The sequence below is a fragment of the Dasypus novemcinctus genome, chromosome 9, assembly GCF_030445035.2.
Source record: "Dasypus novemcinctus isolate mDasNov1 chromosome 9, mDasNov1.1.hap2, whole genome shotgun sequence".
Taxonomy (NCBI): domain Eukaryota; kingdom Metazoa; phylum Chordata; class Mammalia; order Cingulata; family Dasypodidae; genus Dasypus; species Dasypus novemcinctus.
This window is the reverse complement of record NC_080681.1, coordinates 33328561-33353911: the sequence shown is the minus strand read 5'-3', so window position 1 is coordinate 33353911 and position 25351 is coordinate 33328561. Positions and strand designations below refer to the sequence as shown.

General features: G+C 39.8%; 1 protein-coding gene across 7 annotated transcripts in view; it reads right to left on the bottom strand.

Annotated features, from left to right (window-relative positions):
• The window catches only part of EVI5 (ecotropic viral integration site 5), a 254969-nt gene extending 234679 nt beyond the window's left edge, over window positions 1–20290 (bottom strand). For 4 of the 7 annotated variants that reach the window (XM_071217249.1, XM_071217253.1, XM_071217255.1 and 1 more), the window contains exon 1: window positions 19747–20013. The gene's annotated coding sequence lies outside the window, so the exon portion shown is untranslated. Of the gene's footprint in view, window positions 1–19746 lie in introns of all 7 variants that reach the window. The other 3 variants (XM_071217250.1, XM_071217256.1, XM_071217252.1) reach the window with 2 other exon arrangements.
• Window positions 20291–25351: the final 5061 nt, after the last annotated feature.

Sequence of the window (25351 nt, the reverse complement as noted above, 5' to 3'; positions counted from 1 at the left end):
AAAGAAAAAGGGAAAGGAAAAGATGACTATCCCAGCAAGTTATTTTGTGGATACTGACATACTTATTCCAAAGTTTATATGGAAAGACAAAAGCTCAAGAATATCCAACAGTACTGAAGAATGAAGTCAGGGAATTAGCACTATCCACTTTCAAGAGTTCCTGTAAAGCTGTAGTGATCAAAGCAGCATACTACTGGCCAAAAAATAAACAAAAAGATCAATGGAACACAAGAGAGTGCCTAAAAATAGACCCACACAAATACACTCAATTGATATTTGACAAAGATGCAAAGGCAATTCAATGGAGAAAGGATAGTCTTTTCAACAACTGGTGCTGGAACAACTAGACATTCACAGGCAAAAAGAAAGCAGTTTTACTGCAAATATTGATATACTCACATACCATATAATCTATCCAAAGTGTATAATCAGGGAAGCGGACTTGGCCCAGTGGATAGGGTATCTGTCTACCACATGGGAGGTCCGCAGTTCAATCCCCGGGCCTCCTTGACCCGTGTAGAGCTGGCCCATGTGCAGCGCTGATGCGCACAAGGAGTGCCCTGCCACGCAGGGGTGCCCCCCGTGTAGGGCAGCCCCATGCGCAAGGAGTACGCCCCATAAGGAGAGCAGCCTAGTGCAAAAGAAAAGTGCAGCCTGCCCAGGAATGGCGCCGCATACACTGAGAACTGACGTAGCAAGATGACGCAACAAAAGGAAACACAGATTCCCGTGCCACTGACAACAACAGAAGCAGACAAAGAAGAACACAGAGCAAATGGACACAGAGAACAGACAACTGGGGCAGGGGGATGGGGAGAAGAAGGGGAGAGAAATAAATAAACCTTAAAAAAAAAAGAAGATAAAGATGAAACAAGTTAAAATTGTGGTTTAATAGTAAAACTCAGTTCTACAATAAAGGATTGGAAAATAGTAACAAATGAATTAGTAAAAAAAAAAGTGTATAATCAATGGCTTTTAGTATAATCACAATGCTATGCATTATTTAAAAAGGAAAAGGCCACATATGCAAACAATCTGGTTCATCATACACACAAAAAACTGTTATCTAGACATAGACCTTACACCTTTCACAAAAATTGATTCAAGACAGATTATAGACCTAAGCATAAAATAAAACTATAAAACCTCGAAAAGATAAGAGGAGAAAATTTAATGTTGGGTTTAACAATGATTTTCTAGATACAACACCAAAAGCATGAAGCAAGAAAAAAAATATGATAAATTAGACTTCATTAAAATTTTTAAATTCTGCTCTGCCAAAGACTGTTAAGAGAATGAAAAGGCAGGCCACAAACTTGGAGAAAACATTTGCAAACACCTATCTGATAAAGAACTTGTATGAAAAAATATACAAAGAACTCTTAAAATTCAATTAATAAAACAGAGAATCCAATTTAAAAATTGTGCAAAGAACTCAGTGATGAAAATGAGAGGCAATGAGTATACACTTCAGATGACTATACAAAGCATGGGGCTGTACAACACAGGGAATCCTGCAGTGGAAGATGGACTGTGATTTGTCACAGAAGATGGACTGTGATTAACAGAAAAAATATGAGAATGTTCTCTCATGAACGACAACAAATACATAATACTAATAATAATCAGGTGGGTTGGGGGAAAATATACCAAGATATGGGCAATAGTTAGTACTAATACTCTGACAGATGGTCTTTCATAGTTTATAACAAATGTTTCTCAAAAATGCAAGGCATTTGTGGTAGGGTGAGGTATGGGAGCCCTGTACGATGATATGAATGTTTGTGTTGTAAATTCACAACTTGTACTATACACTTATTGTTTATGTATGTTCATGTATGAATTATATACTTAAATAAAATCTAATTTTTTAAAAAACTGGGCAAAAGAGTTAGACAGATCTCCAAAGAAGATAAATAGATGGCATATAAACATATGAAAAGATGTTCAACATGATACATAATCAGAAATTGCAAATTTAAATGAAATATCTCTACACATTACTATTAGAATGGCTTAATCTAAAACACTGATAACACTAAATGCTGGTGAGGATGTGGAGCAATGGAGACTCTCCCTCATCGCTGGTGGGAATAAAAAATGGTACAGCCACTTTGAAGACAGTATGGAAATTTCTTACAAAGCTAAACATAGGCTTACCAGATGATCAACTCACATCTACACAAAAACCTGCAGGTTAATGTCTATAGCAGCTTTATTCATAATTTCTAAAAATTGGAGGCAACCAAGAAGTTCTTCAATAGGTAAATGGATAAACAAACTGGGATATGTCTATACAATGGAATATTACTCCACAATAAAAATAAATGTGTTGTCAAGCCATGAAAAGACTTATAAGAACTTTAAATGCATATAGTTATGTGAAAGCAGCCAGTATGAAAAAGCTACATACTATATAATTCCAATTATATAACATTCTGGAAAAAGCAAAACGTCAAAGACAAACCCATAGAACTATACAATATGAAGGGTGAACCCTAATGTAAGCTATGGACTTCAGTAATAATAATGTATCAATATTAGTTCATCAACTGTAACAAATGTATCACTAACGCAAGATGTTAATAGAAGAAACTGTGTGGGGTGGGGCATACGGAAACTTTCTACATTTTCTGCACAATTTTTCTGTAAACCTAAAACTGCCCTAAAAATAGTCAAATAATTTTTTAAAAGGAAGAAATTAATAGATAAAATAAACCAATGGCCACCACATTACATCTACATGCCTATAATGGAGGTAAATGGAATTTTACCAAGGCCAGCAGAAATATTCAATTTTGACTAACCTAACTTGGTTACAAGACTTAAAAATATATATATATATCTTTTAAACAAAGGATATCAATTTTGTTACAAATTTTTATTTTAATATTTTACATTTAATGCTACAATAGTATAAGTTTATGGTTTAATAGTTGCAAATATGTACTTATATTCACTTTTGTGGTTTTTTAAATAGTTTTATTACAGAAGTTGTGAACTTAAACAATCAAGCAGATATGCAGAATTCCCATACAAACAACCATTCACCAATACACCACACCATTGTGGAACATTTGTTACAGATTATGAGATAATATCAGACTCTTACCAGTAACTATGGTCCATAGCGTACATTTGGCATGTCTCTTCCACTACTCCCCACCGCCATTAACGCAGCATATCTTTGACACTGAGGCAAGAATATTACAGTATCACTGTTTTTTTGGTTTTGTTTAAAGATACTTAGATTATATAAATGTCACATGAAAAAAAAACAGGGGATTCCAATATGACCCGCTCCCCACACCTCTCACATTTTTCTATAACAACATCCTTCATTAGTGAGGTACATTCATTGCAATTGATGAACACATTTTGGAGCATTGCCACTAAGTATGGATTAAAGTTTACATTTAAAAGGTAACACATGCATTGCTCTCTAACTAAATTCCTTTGTTCTCACTTGCCTGTCAGCTCTGAAATAAAAACTACATATAAAAGTATCCACATATCCACACACATTTTCCCAACCCAATCAAATCATGAGTATTGCTGACATTAGTTATATGCTACCCGGTTGAAATATTTTTAGTATCCTTTTAAAAATCATAATAGCTATTATTTATATTGAGCACCAAAATATACGTCAGGCACCATTTTAGGTACTTTACATCTCTTACAAGCAAATTTGCACAGCAAATGTCGAATTATGTATTTTTCTGATAAAGAAATGGACCCAGAAAGATTAAATGACAAGTACACAAAGCAAAACACTTGCTCTTTCTACTATGCCATACTCCATCACCTCTTTTTTCCAGCAGTCAATTCTTATCATAACCAAATTCTTTGCAACACTATATTCCCAATAAAAACTAAGATGCTTTCTTTCAGAGGAAGAAAAATATCCCTCAGATTTTCCGAAATTATAATAAAATGAAATATTTCATTTTATTGCCAAATTCTGGTGTAATTTTCCCAGAAGTACTTTTGCATTAAAACTAAGAGGAGAGAATGCTATCTAAAATACATTGAATAAGAGCACATCCAACCGTACCTGAAATTGATATAGCTAAGGTATTCACATTCAGAGAGAGCAACAATCTTCCATTTTGTGTCACAAATACAAAATTGTGAAAAAGCAATAATAAAAAATAAAAAAATAAAAAGCATAGCCACACATATAGTTTTTCCTGGAGACATCAAGCGCATTTTTAAAAAATTTTTTACCTTTTTTCTTTTTCTCTCCTCCACCCTCCCCCCACCCCTCCCCCCGTGTCTGCTTGTATTCTTCTCAGCAGTACTGGGAAACTGTGTCTCTTTTTTGCTGCATCATCTTGCTGCGTCAGTTCTCCACGTGTATGGCACCACTCCTGGGCTGGCTGCATTTTTTTCACACAGGGTAGCTCTCCTTACGGGGCACACTCTTTGTGCGTGGGGTTCCCCTATGCAGGGGACACCCCTGTGTGACAGGGCACTCCTTGCAAGCATCAGTCCTGCACTTGGGCCAGCTCCACACGGGTCAGGAGGCCCTGGGTTTGAACCCTGGATCTCCATGTGGTAGGCGGATGCTCTATCCGTTGGGCCAAATCCGCTTTCCAACATCAAGAGTATTAAATACCTGTTTTCTTGTGTCTCAGTCCACTTTCTAAAAAGTGTACAAATTCAGAACGAGTACTTCTTAAAATATATCATAGAATGTATGAATCTTTTTTTTTTTCAAGATATAGTTTTAATTTTCCCCTTCCCCTCCTCCCACCCTGCTGTTTTTGCTGTCTGTGTTCTCTTCTCATTTTCTCTCCTCTAGGATTCAGTAGGATTCGGTCCTGGAGACCTCTGATGGGGAGAGAGCTTCCCTGTCAATTGCTCCACCTCAGTTTCTGGTTTCTGCTGTGCTTCACCTTGACTTTCCCCTGGTCTCTCTTCTGATGCGTCATTATCTTGCTGCGTGACTCACTTGCATGGGCACTGGCTCACCATGTGGGCACTCCCACAGGCACTGGCTTGCAGCGTGGGCAGGCTTTCTCTTCTTCTTTTCTGCCTGGAGGCCCCAGAGATCCAACCCAAGTCCTCCCATATTGTAAGGGGAATCTCTATCACTTGAGCCACATCTACTTCCCTGAATCTTTTTTTAATATACACAATATATTAAGCATCGTGTCAAGAAGTGTTTTAAGTACTGTCACTCCATAGGAAACAGCGGTTATAGTAGTGACTAGTCCTTCTTAGGAAATTCTCAGGGAAGTTTTAAGTGTTAAAGGAGTATGATGCATAGAAACTATTCTCCAATGTTTAGAAGGTAACTAATAGATATAACAAATGAAAAAAATATTAGAAGTTAGTAAATCTGGATGTCTTGGTAGGGGATATACTGGAATTCTTTGTATTATCTTTGTTTAAAAAAAAAAAAAAGCTTGGGGAGTGGACGTAGCTCAAGTGGTTGGGCACCTGCTCCTATGTATGAGGTCCCAGATTTGATTCCTGGTACCTTCTAAAAATAAAAACAGTCAAACAAAGGGAAAAAAAACAACTCAGGGGAGCTGGTGCAGCTCAGTGATTGAGGGCAGGCTTCCAACATATTAGGTCCAGGTTTCAATCCCTGGCCCCTGCACCTTTAAAAAAAAAAAAAAAAAAGAAGCTTGAAATTATTTCAAAATAAAAAGTTAAAGAAAAATTACCATTTTTTTAGAAATCCTAAAATGACAAAAATCTTCAATATAATTCTTCAAATGGGTAAAGTGTACTGTAAATCATGATGAAGGCCTGAAAATTCTACTTTACCGCCAATTATTTTAATTACTTTTAATTATACTGCAACTGATAAAGAAAAAAGAGAAGAGTGATAAAATTATGAGGGAGAAAACCATATCTTAATAAACACTGGACATAAGGATACATATGAAAAAAATTTAAAGGTCCTTAACATCTCAGGAGGTAAAGTGTCAGATTATAGTAACAAGACGTGAGGCCTTGACAAGTTACTTAAACTCTTCGATCCTTAGTTTGCTTGTCAGGAACGCAACCTTGAACGCAAGGTTGGAAAGTTGGAATGAATGGTATCTCTTTCCTTTTGTAATATTCTAGAGTCTAAAGAAAACTGATACAAATTTACATAAACAGATTTTTAGTGCCATGATAGTTTCAATAATAGGAAAAAAAATCCCCTCAAAATTATGCTTTTAATAAAGCAGAAAACTAACCAGTATCTCATATACTACACTACAGAAACAATCTGATGTTTCTGGGACAAGTCAATACAGCAGGACTAAATATATATAGTAACACAATAATTTACTTCAGAAAATACCAGAGAAGTATCAGGGACTGCAATGTTTTTTAAAAAATCTGATAATATTGTCTCATGCTCTTTAAGTCTCCCCTTCTCTCCTCAAACTCAGGTGCTTCTTCCCAGTTTCTGCTTTCAACTCTTAAACATGTTGATCTGCCTATTTTAAAAACTCACTGGATCTCACATCCCCCTAAATACATCCCTGCCAAAGCGTTCCCTCTCCCATAGCTAAGCCACCAAGTTTAGCTTCCACTCTACCTTTCTGGCTTCTACCCTATGTGACTGAAACCTTACCAAGGTCACTTACCAAGAGCCTCTTTTTTGTTCAATCCAGTAAACACCTCAATTAAAAATCCAGGGAAGTGGATGTGGGCTCAAACAACTGGGCTCCCACCTACCACATGAGAGGTCTGTGGTTCAGTTCCCAGTGCCTCCTATAGCAGCAGCAAGCTGGTGCGGACAGAGAGTAGAGCAAGCTGACACAAGAAGATGACACAAGAGACACAAGAAGAAAAACATAATGAGAGACACAACAAAGCAAGGAGCAGAGGTTCCCAGTCCCTCCTAAAGAAGATAAGCCAGACAGTGGGCTGGCATGACAGGCAGGCATGGCGCGCTAATGAACAAGATGATGCAACAAGAGACACAAAAGAAAAAACATAACAAGAGATACAACAAAGCTGGGAACAGAGGTGCTTCCCTCCCAGATTGAAGGTCCTGGGTTCAGTTCCTGGTGCCTCCTAAAGAAACAAAGAAGACAAACAGACACAGCAAGTGCAAACAATGAGGGGGTGGGGAGGGATAAATAAATAAAATAAATCTTAAAAAAAAAATTCAAGTATCAAGGAGCAGATGTGGCTTAAGCAGTTGGGCATCCACCTCCCACATGGGAGGTGCCAGATTTAGTTCTTGGTTCTTTCTAGAGAAGGCAAGCGAGACAGCAAGGAGACACAGCAAAGAGATACAACAAGGAAGCAATGGATGTGACTCAAGCAATTGGGTGCCTCTCCCACATGAGAAGTCCCAGGTTCAGTCCCAGTGCCTCCTAAAAGAAGATGAGCAGACACAGAGCACACAATGAACAGACACAGAGCAGACAGCAAGTGCAAACAATGAGGGGGTGTGGAGAAATGAATAAATTTTTTAAAAAGTTCAAATATCACAGAAAAAGAAAAAGGAAACGGAAAGTCCAAATACCCTGTAATCCCACTCACAAAGACAGCTATTGTTGGCAGTAATGATATACATTCATCAAGATTTCTTTTATATACACACATATACATATGTAATGTCATGTGGGTATATAAGTATTATTTTTAATTTTATAAAAATTGGATACCATACATACTTCTTGGAGAATATTTTTACTTGTATCTTGACATTTCTGTCCTTACTGTATATGTAGTAGGCTGATTAATGCTCCTCCCCCTCCCCCCAAAGATTTCCTAGTCCTAATTCCTGGAACCCATAAATATATGTTACCTTATATGGCAAATTAGACCTTAATTTAATCACATCCACAAGGCCCTTCAGATGGGGAGATTATATTCTCAATTATCTGGGTTGGACCTGATGTAATCACAAGTATCCTTCCTTATGAGAGAGGTGATATGAAGATATAAAGAGAAAGATTTGAAGATGCTATGGTGCTGGCTTTGAAGATGGAGGAAGGGGCCAAAGAACACACTGTGAGAAATACAGTACAAGGAATAAAGTTCTCAGACCTGGAAAAGGCAAGGTAACAGATTCTCTCCTCTAAGCCTCCAGAAGGAACCAGCCTTGCCAACATCTAGACTTTTAACCCAGTGAAACATTTTAGACTTCTGGTCACCGGAACTATAAGAGAATAAATTTGTGTTGTTGTAAACCACTAAATCTGTGCTAATTTGTGACAACAGCAAGAGGAAACTAAAGCTACTATATTCCCAAAGCTGTACAGCATTCTAGCATGTAAATACACCATATTTTATTTAACCAGTCCTCTATTAATGGATATTCGGATTGTTTCTATTTTTTACTATTCTATATTAGGACCATTAATACTTCTAAAGACACCTTACATTTGTGTTTCTCCAGGATTTACTTCATGAAGTGCAACAGCTGGGTCAAGTGATATGACGTTTTAACTTTTAACAAATATAAAAAAAAACTTTTTTTTGACCGCCAAAGAAACCATACTTATTTCTAATATTCAAGTCCCTCCCTCCTTCCTTATGTTCCCTGAAAGTTCCAATTCCATACTGGGATCTCTCCTCACTACAAACACTCCTAGAGTTATCTTAATCTACTTCCTTTTACCCCAATCACCTCTTAGAAACAAAATGGAATTCTTCATTGTCTCTTCCCTCCAAACCTACTCCTCCACGTGTTCTCTCTATAAATGACCGGCACACAATATCCAGCAACCTATGCCAGATACGTATGGGTTATCTGATCCTCCTCTTATCCTCACCCCACATACCAAGTCAAAAGATTCCATTCCTTCTAGCTCTACAACCCATAACCTTTTCTACTTCCCCATCAATTCCTTGGAACAGGATTATATCACTTTTCAAATGTATTGCTTCAAAAGCCTCCTATGTGTTTTCCCTACCTCAAGTCTTAAATCCGACAGCACTAGAATAATCTTTCTGAAACTCACTTCTCATTTGTCACTCAACTAGACCTCTCGGATTGCCAGCAGGAATTTAAAATGTGTAACAACTTTGGAAAAGTGTTGTTTTAATTACTAAAGTTAAAAGTACATCTAGGGAAGCAGATGTGGATCAAGTTACTGAGCTCCCCCCATCACATGGGAGGTCCTGGGTTTGGTTTCCAGTGCCTCCTGGAGAAGACAAACAAGACAGTGAGCTGGTACGACACGCAGGCATGACAAGCTGACACAAGATGATGGCAACAAAGAGACACAAAGAGGAAAGACAATGAGAGACACAACAAACCAGGGAGCTGAGGCAGCTCAAGTGATTGAGCGCTCTCTCCAACATGGGACATCCCAGGTTTGGTTCCTGATACCTCCTAAAGGGAAGAGGAGCAAACAGAGCTCACAACAAATGGACACAGAGAGCAGACAGCCAGCACAAACAATAAGGTAGGGGGGAGGAGTGGGTAAATAAATAAAATAAATCTTTAAAAAAAAAAAAAAGTACATCTACCCAAGATCCTGTTATTCTGAGGCAGGTTAGTACAGGGAAAGATGGAAGGCAGCTGGGACTCCGCAGAGAATACGGCTGTGAGGTCCCACCCAAAAACCTCCTGCTACTAAGAAAGCCGGAAAGACCCTGCAAGACCCTGGCTACAAGTCCCATTTGGAACACTTTCCAGGGCCAAGGGGAAGCCCCAGATAGCTCCAAACAGGCCTCCCAATGGTTCCCTGAGAGCTAACAGGCAGGGACTGTAAGGAAACTAATCAGAACAACAAACAGCTGGAGCCCCTCCCCAATATTAGGAAAGGGGAGGAGGAAAGGTCTTAAAAGGCTAACCCCAGGCCACACCTGCGTGCCTCACCCTGCACCAAAGCCTGCAATCCATGTCTCAGATTGTGTACTGTTTTTCTTTTCTTGTTTCTTACTCAACTCTTTACTCCCTTGCCTACCCTACTGCATGTCCTTAAATTCTTCTTTGCCATATAGCCAAGAACCTAGAAGCCCAGAACCCAGAGTGTTCCACTAACAATTCCACCACCAGTTATTTATCCAAGAGAACTGAAAATGTATACCCACAATAAGACTCATTTATTACTAGTAAAAGCTTTATTCTTAATAGCCAAACGAGAGAATGGATAAACAAATGTGGAACAGTCATACAATGGATTAATGCACAGCAATTAAAAATAAACTAGGTACAGGCTACCTGGATTCCAGAAGAAATCTTAAAAGCAGTAAAATCAGAGACATGAAATGATGGAGAACTTGGAGACAGCCATACAACGGAGTAAGAATTATGAGTCAAATTAATAAGCTTTATGTTTCTGTTGGTATGTCTTTACTCTTTTTGTACTTGCCAGTTTATTCAGTGTGTATTTTGACCCCCCAGATGATAGTATTAACAAATGAAAATTCTTAAAAGAGCTCTATTAAAATGGCCAAATTAAATAACTGCTTATATTAATAAATAAGTATGGATGCTAATAAGATAAATTGGCATTATATGTGTTAAATCTTTAAAATGATGAAAATTGTATGTTTTGACTAATGAATTTACTACAAAACACTTCATTAAAAAATTGTTTTTGCCTGAAAAAAAAAGAAAAAAAAACAATGCAAGTTATTGGTGGTAGGTGAGATATTATATATCTTTGATGTTATATATTTTGTTTTGTAAGTTCACAACTAGTGTACATTTATTGTTTATGTATGTTTATGTATGACTGATATATTTTCAATAAATTTTTTAAAAATAAAAAAATAAACTAGGGGAGCAGATGTAGCTCAAGTGGTTCTATCCCTGGTACATCCTAAAAACAAACAAATGAAAACACCAACTCTCATTGGGGAGTAGATGTAGCTCAGTGGTTGAGTGCCTGCTTCCCACATACGAGGTCCTGGGTTCAATCTCCAGTACCTCTTTAAAAAAAAATTAAAATAAAAGAAACACACTACATATGCAACAAAATAAATGAATTTCAAAACCATTGTGTTGAGAAAAAGAAGCCAGATACAAAAGAAAATACACCGTATGGTTCTATTTATGTGAAGTTCAAGAACAAGAAAAACTAATCTACGGTAAAAGTTATACCATAACTGTGGGGAGTGAATAAAGGAATCATGAGGGACTATCAGAGGAGGAAAGGGAACTACACAGGTGTACACATTTATCAAAACTCACTGAGGGAAGCAGATGTGGCTCAAGCAACTGGGCTCCCATATACCACAAGGGAGGTCCCGAGTTCGGTTCCTGGTGCTTCCTGGAGAGGATGAATAAAACAGCAAGCTGGGACAACAGGCAGGTATGGCAAGCTTACGTAACAAGGTGATACAACAAGGACACAACGAGGAACACAATGAGACACACAAAGCAGGGAGCCGAGATGGCTCAGGAGACCGAGTGCCACTTCCCCACATGAAAGGTCCCAAGTTCAGTTCCTGGTGCCTCCTAAAGAGAAGACAAGCAGACACAAGAAAGCACACAGCAAACGGACACATAGAGCAGACAGCCAGCACAAACAACGAGAGGGGGTGAGTAAATAAAAAACAATAAACCTTTTTTTAAAAACTCATTGAACTGTATAGTTAAGAGCTGTGCATTTTACAATATTTAAATTTTACCTCAAAACAATTTAAAGCAAATATTAAGATTTAAAAGTTTTACTTCACTCAATGTTTTTCCTTACTAGTAATAAAATGCCTCCAGATTTAAGAAAAAAACTAAACTATCACCAAATCACTCTTTTTAAAAAAATTATCACCTCACTCATACATAACAATATACCAAGTGTGTCTTCCCATTTATAAATTTTGTGAGAGCAAAGGTTTTTGTCTATGGAAAATAGGTTACCATTATCACAGAATGCTTAATACATAGGAAATGCTGGGTTTATGTTATCTTCTTTGGTTATTTTTTTTTTTTTTTAGGATTTATTTTATTTATTTCTCTCCCCTTCCCCCTCCCCTCTCCCACACCCATTGTTTGCTCTCTGTGTCCATTCACTTGCGTTCTTCTGTGTCCACTTGCATTCTCGGCAGCACCAAGAATCTGTGTCTGTTTTTGTTGTGTCATCTTGTCACATCAGCTCTCCATGTATGCGGTGCCATTCCTGGGTGGGCTGCACATTTTTCATGTGGGGCAGCTCTCCTTGCACATGGCAGCACTGTGCATGGGCCAGCTCACCACACAGGCCAGGAGGCCCTGGGTTCGAACCCTGGACCCTCCATATGGTAGGTGGACGCTCTATCAGTTGAGACACATCCGCTTCCCTCTTTGATCATTCTTAATGACTTATCTACAATGTTATAACTTTATTAAATTTCCAGATCAAATACTGACTCACTTTTCTGATCTTGTATGGTAAATAAAAAGGTATCACCATGCTTGAAACCATTATGAGCTTGTTCATCTGGCAGTAGAAAAAAGCTTCTCCAATTTTTCAAAAAGGCAGTCAAGGTGAGTCTTTAATTTTGTGCTCATCTATCACATGTATTTCAAATAAATATTCAAAGGCATTATACTTTTCAAGGATTTGTTCCCTACAATTCCTTCTCAATTTACTCCAATGTCTATCTTCTCACCATCAAATTATAGTCTAGTCATCTGAAGATATTTTTCTTCTTTTTTATGTATTTCATTCATATTACATAATTATTCATTAAACCACAATTTGATCCAGTAATTGCCAACACTGTTCTAACAAACTTACTAGCATAATTTATAAGAATGCTGGATACATTGTTTACATAGCAAAAGACTGGTAAGCAGGCCAAAAAAGAGAAAAACTAATCATTTGAGCACCAACTCAAAGTTAAGACAAAATCCTAGTCCTCATTTTGTATCAGTGCTACAAACAACTTTTCTATAAACAAACAAAAAAGCAATGATCTATAATAAAGCCAGTTCTGTTCTTATCTTTCATCTGGGTCTCTTCAAGAACACAGGACCTAGCTAGCTAGCAGAGTCTCAAGGAGAGAGACTTAAAAATGAACTTATGGGAAAGCAGATGTGGCTTAAGCAATTGGGCTTCTGCCTCCCACATGGGAGGTCCTGGATTTGGTTCCCATGCCTCCAGAAAAAGGCGTGCTAGAGCAACAGGCAGGCGTGGTGAGCGGACGCAACAAAATGATGCAACAAAAGAGACACAGAGGAAAGACAATGAGAGACACAGTAAACCAGGGAGCCAAGTTGGCTCAAGTGATCCAAGAGCCTCTCTTCCATATCAGAGGTCCCAGGTTTGGTTCCTAGTACCTCCTAAAGAGAAGATAAGCAGACACAGAAAGCACACAGCAAACGGAGGCAGAGAGCAGACAGCGACTGCAAACAAGGAGGTGGGGAGGGAATAATAAAATAAATCTTAAAAAAAAAAAAAATGAACTCACTTGAGTGACACTGAATGGCAAAACCAATGATGAAGACCCAGATAACAGCCAGCTTAGCCAGCTTTGGCGAGAACATTTCACAGTACAATTGTGAGGTCTGAATGAGTACAAAGAACAATTAACAAGCATTAAACCCATATTGTCTTTGGCCACTTAAAAGAACTGCAAACAGCACAGGCAGGAAAAGCTCTCCAGAAGTACTGATTTGAATAGTAATAAACAGCTGGAAACAGCAACAAATGAAAACACCAGGCAAGCTGTAATAATGAGAAATGGAATGACCCTTTCTGAGCAAACATACAGGGCCACAGTCAACAAGCTCTGTCTACAAAGCACACATTAACGTACATGTTCCCAGTGAGGAATGACAATCACACCACCAAAAAGAAAGTAATCCCTGCCAATGTCATCTCTGATTGACAGCTTGACTTTTATAGGCAAACACAAAAGTAAAATAATGAATTTGTGGAGTGGGAATTCTACACAGTGATAAGCAGATTTTTATGTTTCATAAAACTTATTAAAAATTTAAAGAGCAACATAGTTAATTTTTTATTTTGCTTAAGAAGGGCATTACAAAACACAAAATTAAAAACCGACCCAGCACCTAGCATCACAAATTTTACAAAAAGTATAATACAAAAGTAAGACAGACATAAATTAAAGATGAATACTTAAAACTGTATAAATTTAGCCTAAGAGAAAACAAATTATATTGCTCTCATTATTCTCATTTCATCATGAATTTTATGGTAGAAACTCTGTCCAAAGAGCAGCATTTGGAAACTTACTGATTTAGTAAGTGTATTAAAGAAAATGTAGAGCAGCAGAAAATAAAACTATTGGAGGTACTTAGCATAGAAGCTTCAATGGGTATAATTTTAATTAATAAAAAGTTTATGTTAACTATAGACTAAGATCCCCACAACTCTGTCTTTAGCAACAGTGTCCAACTTTTTCTGATACAGAACTTTTTGTTAAAATTTAAAATTCTGGAAGCAGATGTGGCTCAACTGATAGAGCATCCGCCTACCATACAGGAGGTCCAGGGTTTGAACCCAGGGTCTCCTGGTCCGTGTGATGAGCTGGCCCTCGCACAGTGCTGCCGCGTGCAAAGGGTGCCATGCCATGCAAGGGTGTCCCCTGCGTAGGGGAGCCCCACGCACAAGGAACGCACCCCGCGTAAAAAAAGTGCAGCCCACCCAGGAGTGGCACCGCATACACGGAAAGATGATGCAGCAAGATGATGCAACAAAAAGAGACAGATTCCCGGTGCCACCGAGAATGCAAGCAGACACAGAAGACACACAGCGAATGGACACAAAGAACAGGGGGTGGGGGGGGATAAAATAAATCTTTAAAAAAATTTTTTTTAAATTCTGAGTATTTCCCTCAATGACAGTGGTTGAATTTAAGTATTATTGATTTAAATAAGAAAACCACCATGATTTATTTTTAATAACCCTTATTATATACTACTAATATGTAAAATCTACAATTTATTCATGCAATAGACAATGTTTAATGCACATACGGATTTCTAGATCCCTTGCAGAGATCCATGGCCCAGCCTCAGAGCCACTTCTTTATAAAAAATTCATTTCTCCAGTCACTATCCAGTTACTCATCTCCTCTTTACCATGAGTTTCCCACATTTGAGGCTGCACAGTTACTTTACAGAAAGTATCAAATAGTTTATTAGGCTGGACTATCTCTAAAATCATTTTCAATACTGAGATTAAGATTCTGGGACAATGAGTACTTCTAAAAATTTTCTGTGACTTCTAGAGAAATGACAGATTGATTCCAATATTTAGTTCTTCTCCCTCCTGACACTCTATTTAAAAAAACAGTAAAAAAAAAAATTTAAGGTATAATCCCACAAAAAGGAAACAATGGAGGGCAGATGATGGACTTCCAGGCTAAGACGGCAGATTGAACACACATTTAATATTTCTCCCTCCCAAATCCTACTAAAACAAGGATAAGGAAACTTTTGTTGTTACTGCTTTATTCTGTTTTTAAGACATAAACTATAAGGACAGGAAGAATGGAAGAAGATACAACAACAACAAAATTTTGGAAACTGAAAAGAAGATGGATGACTGGCAAGTGACTTAGTCAAAGACAGCCAAATCCTAAACCAACATGTTGACAACTAAGAAGGAACCCAATTTACACCACAGAATTCTCTAAAGTCTCAGGAACTGCCAGAACAAAGGGGAGGAGGAGGGGACTAAAACAAGGAAGGATCAGTGAAAGCTGTTTTGAACAATTAGAAGCCAAGACCCTACTCTTCCTCCAAGCTGCGAATGGCCCTACCATCATCGTCATGGCTGACTGGAGATTTATTTTTGCGAAAGGGTAAAGGGGAGGAAGTAGGTATCCTAACAAAAAGTGGCAAATTATGTGACCCTATGTACTAATAAACCCTCCATGGCTCAGTACTCAGCCTTCTTCTAATGAGTTCACAGATCACTGGCAACACCACCTCTGTACTCCAAGCAGAAAACTGGAAGATACTCTCTGGGAAATGTGACCAGAAAAGACACAGACACTGGAGGTAGCCTCTAACAGTCCAAGATTGCTTCTCTATTTTGGTCACACTGGGCAGCTTCAAAAAATACTGATGCTAATCTATGGAGATAGAAATCAGAACAGTGGTCTCTGGGCAGGGCAGAGGGAAGACAGATGAAAGGATAGGAAGGAATGTTCTAGGGTTTGGTAATGCTCTGTCTTGGGTTGGTTGCGTAGGTATATACATGTCAAAACTCATCAAACTGTACACCTAGTTCGTGGGTCTGTGCCTTTTACTACAAGTAATCACAAGTAAATTTTTTAAAACATACTGTTACCTAAGTCCTACCCTTACAGATTCTGATATATTTGATCTAGGGAGCAAAATGAACGTTTTTGGTTTTTTTTTCAAAGCTCCCCAGATGATTCTAATATTCAGCCAAGGTTGAGACCCATTGCCTTAGACTCCAGAGTCTACAGTGAACTTGAAGTCAATAAGCCCTACCTATAAGCTAGGGCTTCCAATAAACTTTTAGTCACTGGCTCTTAATCATGAGCAGTCAGCTAAAGATTTTGAGCAGAGGAGGGCCTCTACTGCTGAAACTAAACCAAAAAAAGGTAACTTGGTGAGAACAAACTATGCAAGGAAAAGCAAGCTTAAAAGAAACTATCATTAACATCCTCAGACTTATGTGAGGATATGGCATCCATGAAACAAGAAAAGAGATGGAGGAATACATGACTGCATAGAGGAAACTGCAACCTATGAGCCTGCACAGGGGAATATGGTCAAGAAGCAAGCTGAATTAATGACTGAAGTGATGAATGCACAACTATGTGATTATACCAAATATCACTGATTATACACTTTGGATGAACTGTATGCTTTATTAATATGTCCCAATAAAACTGATTTGTTAAAAAAAAAAAAGTCATTTGTCTCACTCAGAGAGGCTCAGGACTTGGGAGTCTAAGTATACAGCTAATGAGGGAGTGGCATGGCGCTGAAGGGAAGGGAAGGTGTTTAAGTCTATATAGGCCCTCCAGGTTCCCTTCCCTGCACTCTTATCCTTTCAACAATTTGGTATCTGAAAACAAGGACCTAGAGAGACTCTAGACTCCAATAGGGTAGAGTGAGTTCAAGGTTGAAAGTCAAAGCAGAAGTAAGTATAGTGAATAGCAGCCCCACCCATAGTCCATTTCCTTTCCCAGAACACTGCGAGGCAGACATATACCTCCTGGTTTAATTTAAATTCCCCTTTTGTGCACTGCCAGAACATTAGAGCGCCTCCCCGGCTGGACGATAATGTTCTTTCCTTGAATTTCTCCTCTTCCCCTCTACACACACACTAATATAGGGCAGGGGCAACTTCTTAGTCAACTTTGTATCCCTAGAGTCTAAAACAGGGATTTTCAATATTTTAAACACTCTATAAATCTCTGGTGCCAGACACTGAAGACATCATGTAAATAAATAAATAACATGTAAGATGTGCAATTTGGAATAGATCCTGGATGAAGAATGAAGACTTTATTATTAGAGTCTACTGATGAAATGATGCCTGGGAGTTGCTTATAAATAGTCCCAGAGCCAAAAAAGAAAAGTTACTACTATATGCTAGCCACAAATATTGTAAAATATTTGCAACATTAAAAACATCAAATACCTAAGAATAAATTTAACAATCTATCAAAAGATGTGCAAGACACAGAAATGACAGAACATTACTGAATTTTTTTTTTTTACATTTCTCAAATGTACTGGATATCTATACTTTTTTTTTTAATCACACAATATGTTAAACACAATATATTTGGTTCATAGTTACTGGAACTTTAAGTTACCTAAATAAATGAATGGATACACATGTTCATAAATTGAAAGACTCAATATTGTTAAGAAGTCAATTCTCTCCTATAGATTCAATGCAATTCCAATTTCCAAAATTTTTGAAAATTGACAAGCCGACTCTGAAATTTATATGGAAATGCTCAGAGCCAAGAACAGCGAAGACAATCTTAAGGAACAAAATTAGAGTACTTATACTGCCACATATCAAGGCTTATTATAAAGTTACATTAATTAATAGTGATATTGATGTGAGAATAATAATGAAACAGAATAGTGTCTAGAAACACACCCACACTTATACAGTTATTTGATTTATGAAAAGGTACCAGAGCAATGGAGAGGGGAAGGATGTTATTCTGAATATCTGAAGCTGGCTCAAATAGATATCTATATGGTTAAAAGTCAATCTTGATCCCTACAATCCATTTGGAATGTACTGTAAATTGTACACCTTAAATGTGACGAGTATAGCAATAAAACTCCTATAAGGTAACACTGGACATTCTTAGGCTAGGTACAGGTTTCTTAGACAGGATATAAAAAAGCAGTAATCACGAAGAAGATGGATAATGTATATTTCATTAAAATTAATAATTTCTATCTATCATAAATGATCATACAAAGTGGAAATTACACATATCTGAGAAAGGACTCATATCCAGAATAAAAAATAACATCAATTTTTAAAATGCCAATGAAAACTTGATAAAAAGTCTTAGACACTTTGCAAAAGACGACATAAAAGATACTCAGCCTCAATCATCCAGAAAATGCAAAATAAAACCACACAGGGTATAACTGCACATCTATGAGAAAATGAAACTTTCAGAAACTAACGAGCATCGGGCAAGGATGTGGGGCAATTGGAATACAACCATTTTGGAAAAATGTTCAACATTATCTAAGTTTGCTGAAGCTTGATCATTCACATACCTTACAAACCAGCAATTCCACTCCACAGTGTATACCCCTACATACTAATATTCTATTTGTTGAGCTATGCAGTGGTGATTCACTTAGTAAAAATTCATAACCTGTGCGCACTTACTGTGCATTTCTTCTGTATAATATACTTCGATAAGTTTTCTTAGATTTCTTTGAAAGCGTTCTCAGAAATATTAAAGCTAGCACTTTAGAATAAAGAACTTCAGATAAAACTGACGAAATTTTTACTAATAAAATAAAAAATCAAGGAAGTCATGAGCCCAGAAACAAGGTAAAAAACTACTGACAGATGATAAAACCCTGGAATTCTTCCTTGCAGCAAAGAAAGTTTATTATTGTACACTGAAACCCAAAGGAGATCTTTTCAAGATAATGGTGCTTTTCGAAACCACCTCCCACAGCGATAGATGGGGACAAAGTGAGGGAATCATTCCAAAAGTTTTGGTTAACTCTGTGGGGAAAGGATGCCAACTGAGATGGTCTAAGATACCCCAAAAGACAGAAACACAATGAAATCACAGCAACTCTAACCCAAACACGAGCACCACAATCTAACCTACCGGAAATCTTGCGGTTAATTTGAGGCTTGCCCCGCTAGAGGTGATTCAGTGATGGGTGGGTGGGTATGCGCTCCCCAGGTGCATCTCTGGGAGTCACCTGGCACACCTGGCTTGCCCAACCCTTGCCTGGAGAACGGCCACGAGCAGAGTCCCCGGAGGCCAACTCTGCAAATAAGGGGCGCAGGAAGTCTCACCCCTTCAGGTCACCCAAAGAGAACTGACTTCTGACCTCAGGGAGGAGATAAAGGGTCAGTATTCTCTACAGGATTTACGCGGAAGCGCCCCCCGAAACCGCACCGTCCCCTCCGCCTCCCTGGGACTCCTCAGGAAGACCAACCCGGCTAGTCTCTATTCCAGAGCCGGGGGGAGGAGGGTGCCGTCCGGCGCGGGAGGAGAAGCTGCACGGGGAACTTAGGCCCCGCCGGGGCCGCGGCGCCCGCCTCGCTCGCTCGCGCCGCCAAGTTGGTCGGCGGCCCCAGCCCGCCGCGCCCCGGCGAGCCGTGCGCCCCCGTGAGGCTGGGGCTCGCGGCCCGCGGGGCCTGGCGCAGGGCCGCTCACCTTGGAGACGTTGCGTGAACTCCGCCGTAAACATTAACTTCCCATCCAGACGGCAGCCGCGCCACCGCCGCGTCCCAGCGCCCGGGCCCCGCCGCCGGATCCGAGGGCCGCTCTCGAACCCGTGCCGCGCTCACTCACGAGCTCAGCGCTGCCCGCGACCCGCACCCACCCCGGCGTGCGCCGCCGCTGTCTCGACCACTGCCGGGTCCCTCGCCTGCCCCGCCGGTCGGCTCCTGCAGGGTCCGGCCCGGCTGCGTCAGGAAAGCCGAAAGCGCAGGCGCGACAGGGCCTTAAAGAGACCGGGCCGCCTCTACCGCATAATGGGTTCGAGCAAGTTAGGGGCCGAGCCGGCCCGCGGAGAACAGAAGAAGCCGAAGCGATTGGACAGAGTGGAGCGGGGGCGGGGAAAGCCCTCTCTCCTCCGCATCTCTTTCAAAGCACCAGCCCTGAGCCCTGCAAATTACTGACTTCCCCAGTCACTTGAGCCGCCCGTTCCGTGAGAAAGCTGTGGAAAGCACAATCCCCGGGGCCCGATCTGACCCCAGCGATGAGCGTGGCGCGCCGTGCGCTGCCGCTCCGCCCACGCTCCCGCCCCGGGGGCTGCGGGCGAGGGGTGCGTGCACGCAGGCTGTGAAAGGCCGCCCCGTGCTCTCCAGGGAGGCGGCCTAGGTCTTCTTCCCAAACAATCAGCGAGTAAATGGCACTAGTGTTTTTAGACCCCTCTACCGTTAGTCGGCCGGACACCCTGGGCTTGCGCCAAGTCCGGCAGGGGGCAGAACGTGGGCACGAATACGGCACGTCCAGACCGCAACCACCCAACGTCAACCAAGAAATTCTTAGAAGGAAAGTACTTAGCTACGGGACAGAAACAGCCAACTAATTCTGTTCCTATCCCAGAAAAAAACGAACAAGAAAAATAATAAAGGCAACGTAAGCTAATTTCACTATATATTTAGAAATGACCAAAAATGATGGTAATCAGCACAAAAAACTCCCGAATCATTGGCCTAGCAACAGATCTCTCCAGTTATATTCTAATTCAAATATATAAGACAGAATTCCCAGGAGTGGTTCCACTGTAAGAAATACTTAAGAAAAAAAAAGCTCTCCATGGTTTTTTCAACAAGGTTAGGAAATATAGAGAAATGGAAAGTAAAGCCGTGCCCTCCAACCCAGCTTAGAAATTTGAAAAATTGAAATTTTATCTGAAGCAAAATTTTGCATCTAACTTTGCCACTGCCTGTTTTTTTGCAGCTGCTAGGAGATCTCTGCCTTCCAGAGGTGGCCTGGTAGCTTCAAATTGAATTTCAGTCTTGTTCGTAAAGCTGGTTTCTTTTATAGCCTTTAGGGTGTTTTTATTGACAAGATTATGGAGGAATGTGAATGAGGTAACCTCAAAAGCTCGTTTAAAGGAAGCGGATGTGCCTCAAGCGGTTGAGAACCTGCTTCCCGAATGGGAGGTCCCAGGTTTGGCTCCCCTGCCTCCTAAAAACAAAACAACAAGCTAACAAAAGAAAAAAATAATTCAGGCGAGCTGATGTGGCTCAGTTGTTGAGCACCAGCTCCCCCCATGAGAGGTCCCAGGTGAAAACCCTCGCCCTCAAAAAACAATAAAAGTTCCTGCCAGTCCCAGGGTCAAGCTGGACACTTCATTGTCCTCTTCATCACCCGGCTTCTCCACGCTATTTTCTGGTTCTCTAGGAGAACCAGCACCTTCTATTCTGTCTTCTCTTTATCTTTGGTTTTTGCTTTTTTTTTTTTCTTTTTTCTTTTTTTTTTTTTTTTTTTGCATCAAGCCCAGCATTTTCTACCATTTTTCTCTTTTTCTTCTTTGGTTCTGAATTTGGTGACTTAATATGGTAGATTTCTTTAGGGATTTTTTTACTTTAACATTTTTTCACAAATTTCATTAGGCATGACTCCATTTTGGGTTTCTGACAAGCCCAGATCCATAGATTGTTTTAGGGAATTTTTTACTTTTCCAGTTTCCGCAGTTTCTTCAGACGCATCTCCATTTTGGGCTTCTGATGGGCTCACATCTGAGGCTCCCTGTAGCTTTAGGTTCCGCTGCACTTCTAGCGCAGGAGTTTCATCTGTAAGGGAGACAGTGTCTGCTGAGCACCTTGGCCAGGAGCGGCTGCATATGATCTTAAGTCATGGCATTATTTAAAGTTGTTTTCAATTACCAGGATCATAGCAACAATACATTTTGTGTAAGAAAAGTAATAGACGTTCTTAATAATCCCCCTCCCCCTCCCCCATATTTAATCAACAAATTCTGTTTTTACCTCCCAATTTTTCCCTTGAATCTCTCCTCTTCTCCCCATCTCCTCCACCACCACCCCGGTTCAAGCTACTATCACCTTGCTGGGGTTACCGACCTAGTCTTCTAATTTGCCTTCTTTACCCCCTCTCTAAACTCTTCACGTAATAGCCAGAGAGACTTCTTCATAGTACAGTTTTAGCGTTGACACTTCCTACTTAAATCACTTCAATAGCTTCCCAGTCTCTTGGACAAAATCCCTTAACTAACCAGGCCCTGAATGGTCCGTCTCCTTGTGACCTCTCGCCTTTCACACACATTCCATCCTGCACCCTCTGCTCCAGCCACACTTACTCTGACAGTACCTCCTTTTTATCACCTTCCTACCTCTACAGTCTTTGCATATGCTTTGCTCTGTGCCTGGAAAGTAATCCCAATCCTCATCCTTCTGACCTCAGCTTTGGAAGACAATCTCCAGGAGACTCTCTGACCTCCCTACTTTAGTCCCATTCTCCTACCATATTGCACTAAAAGTGTAATCATATGGTTATTTTGATAAATTTTTGTCTCCCCCACTAAACTTATAACTCCTTTGGGCCAGGAGCTGGTTTCGTTTGTTTTAAGGTTGTTATCATTCCATTTAAATTGTTCAGTCAAGGAGAAGCACAGATGCTACACCTTGAACCAAATGTGACTTAAAGGTTACCTAAGTCACAAAAGATTAAAATATCCTAATTAGACATTCTAACTCATGCTCTGAAAAATACTCCAGTTATTTTTAAACTAATTGTATATTATTTTAGCTGGGTTGTCACAAGATCCTTTGGGGAACCTTTGAAACCTGAGTTCTCAAACACCTGTATAAACCCATTTAATAATGATGGCTGTGGGATGGGCTTACGTGAAGCTAATAACATTGATTGTTTCCAGGAAAGAAGATGGGACGACTGAAGGACAGGAGTAGGAAGGAGATTTTTTACTGCATGCCTTTTTTGCAACTTTCTAATTTTAAAGCATGTGAATATATTACGTATTCAAAAATATAACACCTGGACATGTCAATTAATATAAATTTTCCCCCAAAAAATATATAAAAGTAAATGCCCTTTAAAAAGATAATAGCTAACATATAGTTGAGACTGTGTGCAAGTATTGGCCTCATAAGGACTTTATATACATTATTTCTTTTAATTCTCATACTGTCTCCATGAAATAGGTATTATTATCATAACCCCCTTGCATTTGAATAAAGATTTAGTAAATACTAAGTAACTTGCTCCCCTTTTTAAGAAAGTGGTACAGTAAGGCTTTGGACCTAGTCTACTGCCAGAAGTGGTTAAATGCAAGCTCTAAATTGCCTCTCTGAAATTGTAAGGTTTTGGTTTATATCTCACCCACTAAATCAAGAGCTTCACAATAAGAGATTATATTTTGTCTTAGGTTTTTCTCAGTAACCCCAGCACTTTGCACAGTAGCTGCTCAGTGTATTTTGAATGATAAGGAAAAGTCTATGGTTGGGGAGCAGTTGTAGCTCAGTGCTTGAGCACCTGCTTCCCACATACAAGGTCCCAGTTTCAAGCCCTCATATTACCTAATAAATAAATAAAATAAATAAATGGTAAAATGTTTATTGGGAAAAAAAGTCTATGGATGATTTTATTGGTGCAAATTGTGATAGATGGTAAGTTGGATCTAAATAATCATCATCACTGTGCCTACACATGAAATGAGGTCATAAGCCTAATGAGAGAAGCCTGCACCATTAGCTCTGACCTTCCAGCTCCTTCACTCACCCTGAACATATCAATTTCTCTTGGTGAAAGAGCTTACACTTTAACTTTTCACTGAATAGCTGATTCTAACAGAGGGCAGACTGTCACCCTCCTTCCAAAGCTCTCGCAAGTTCTTAAGCACTTGCGTAAGTGAAATTCCACTGTGTGAATTCCACACCAACACTACCCTTCTCCAGCTCTCCGCTACCCTGCTATTTGCCCTTTGGAACCCACATGTGGAGTAGAAGATGGAGGAGGCACAGGGATAGTGGGCAGTGGCACCCTTCTCAGTAAATTCCATTACCAATCCAAAGTTTTCTATGCTATGATGCTGGCACACCCTTAGCACTGATTTGTGACTCTATACAGGGAGGGGAACGAAGGAGGGGTCTGAGCTCTATCCCCTCTAAACTGTTAAGGGTTAAATCCCAAAAGATCCTACTGTCAACTGCCAAAGGTATTTAAGTCAGCCACCTGAGCCCCATTGCTCACAGAAAGGAAAAGCAAAGGAGGCATTTCCCTGAAAAGCAAAAAGTAACAAGCAACCTCACCCTAAGCAGCTGGCTTTTGGGGCTTCCTTAGAGAAACAGGTCATCTCAGTTACATCCTAGGACGACTCTGCCTAATACAACAGCTACATGTGACTACATTTAAACTTAAGTTAAATTAAAAATTCAGTTCCTTAGTCACACTAGCACATTTCAAGTGTTCAATAATAGCCACATGTGGCTAGTGACTACCATCTTAGCACAGATAAGATTATTTCCATCTATGAGAAAGTTCTCTTGGCAGCGCTATTCTAGAAAAAGGAGAAGCATATTCCACTATGTCTCCTGGCAAATGTTCAAAACGTTTTACTATGGAAAAATGAAGGCTTACAATGAAAAGGCTCATTGTTTTCCACAATACTGAAGTTGGGGGATGGTGGATTCCTCTAGGTTCTTGGCTATGTTACATAAAAGAAGTTAAGAACACACCAGTTTAGTTAGGTGAATAAATCGAGTTTATTGAGAAACGTAGGAATAGAACAGAATTACACACCCAAGGTGTAGATTGGGGCTCTCCTTGGCAGAGAGAGCATTTGGACTTACCAGGCTATCTTTATTAAGCCATTATTCACTCCTAATTTTGGAAGAGGGGTCCCAGCTGTTTGTTGTTCTGATTAGTTACTGCATCTGTTAGTTCTCAGAGCCTCTGAAGATATCAGGGGCTTCCCCTTGACCTCAAAGGGGATCTCGGTCCAAATGGGACCTCCTGGCTGGGGTCCCGTGGGTTTTTTCCAGCTTTATTTTTGGCCACAGGTCTTTCCCTCAGGAAGTTTCTGGGTGGGGTTTCATGGCCATGTATCTCGGGACCATGGGTTCTGCCAGGTCTCAGTTATGGCTCATCTTCTCTTTCCCTAAACTAACCTGCCTTAGTACTAACCCAAATAACACGCAAGCATAAAAGCTATAATGTCTTCACTTATCCCATCTGGGTTATAAGAATGACTTTAGGGAAGCGGACTTGGCCCAGTGGTTAGGGAGTCCGCCTACTGCATGGGAGGTCCTTGGTTCAAACCCTGGGCCTC